Source organism: Leopardus geoffroyi, chromosome E1 (genome assembly GCF_018350155.1).
Source record: "Leopardus geoffroyi isolate Oge1 chromosome E1, O.geoffroyi_Oge1_pat1.0, whole genome shotgun sequence".
NCBI lineage: Eukaryota > Metazoa > Chordata > Mammalia > Carnivora > Felidae > Leopardus > Leopardus geoffroyi.
Window position 1 is genome coordinate 20,729,030 of NC_059330.1, and position 1,385 is coordinate 20,730,414.

Genomic DNA, 1,385 nt, shown 5'->3' on the forward strand with positions numbered 1-1,385 from the left:
TTGAACCCTGTGTTGGGTCCGCAATGTCAGCACAGAGCCTACCTGGGATTCTTGTCCCCCCCCCCCCCCCGTCTTTATCTCTTTCTCTCTTGCTCTCAAAATAAATAAACTTTAAAAGAAAAACAACTCTCGCTCTCAAACTTTAAAAAAACTAAAATTATATTTTCCATCTTCTGAAGGTGTTGGATGTTAATTCCACCTCTGTTAGGAAAAATTAAGGCACAAAAGTTTTTTCTTTTCTTTTTTTTAAAGAGTGTGAGGGGGGAAGAGAGAGAGAATCTTTTTTTTTTTTTAAGTTTCTTTCTTTATTTTGAGAGAGAGCATGTGAAAGTGGAGGAGGAGGCAGAGGGAGAGGGGGAGACAGAGAATCCCCAGCAGGCTTTGTACTGTCAGTGAGGAACCCAATGTGGGGCTGGAACTCATGAGTTGTGAGAACATGACCTGGGCTGAAGTCTGACACTTAACTGACTGAGCCACCCAGGTGTCCCAAGAGAGAGACTCTTTTTTTTTAATTTTTATGTTTTTATTTTATTTTATTTTTGAGAGAGAGACTGAGTGCAAGCAGGGCAGAGGCAGAGATAGAGGGAGACAGAATCTGAAGCAGGCTCCAGGCTCTGAGCTGTTAGCACAGAGCCCAACGCAGGGCCTCAAATCACGGACTGTGAGATCATGACCTGAGCCGAAGTCAGACGCCCCCCCCAAGAGAGCGACTCTTAAACAGGCTCCACGCTCAGTGCGGGACCTGATGCAGGGCTCGAACCCACCTGGGATGCTGAACTGAGCCACGGTCAACCAACAGAGCCACTCAGGTGCCCTTGAGGCACAAAAGTTTAAGTGACCAGAGTTAGTGTGTATTCTACAGATAAAGGTGCTCTTTCTCACCAGCTACAAATTCCCCTTACCCATCTTCCTCAGACAGTTGATAGATACAATGACCTAGTTTCTTTCCTCACATCCCTACCATCGTACCTGTGGTGATTCGTGTGGCCCCATGTACGCACGAATCCATGGAAGGCGTATGTGCTGGGTTAGACCATAAATTGCCAGCTTTGGGTGCGAAGCCTACACTGCTCTGTCTTACCCTTGTGCCATTTCTGTCCCGGACTCACCCAGACTTCGGTGGGTGCTCCTGGATCTCGGATGCACTGGGCTCTTTGGAGGACTGGCTGCTGGAACAGGTTAGCCTGGAGGTGGTTAGATTGTCCTTCTACAACCACAGAAAAACCATCACCAGCAGAGAGATCCCTGGAGCAGTTAAACAGAGATCCTCTTGGAAGAGCTTCTGTATCAATGAAATGTTCTGAATGGCTCTGTTGTTGAGATGATTGCATTTGTCAAAAATAATCAGATATGTCAGAGGGCTGAGTCGGAAGACGAGGTATCAT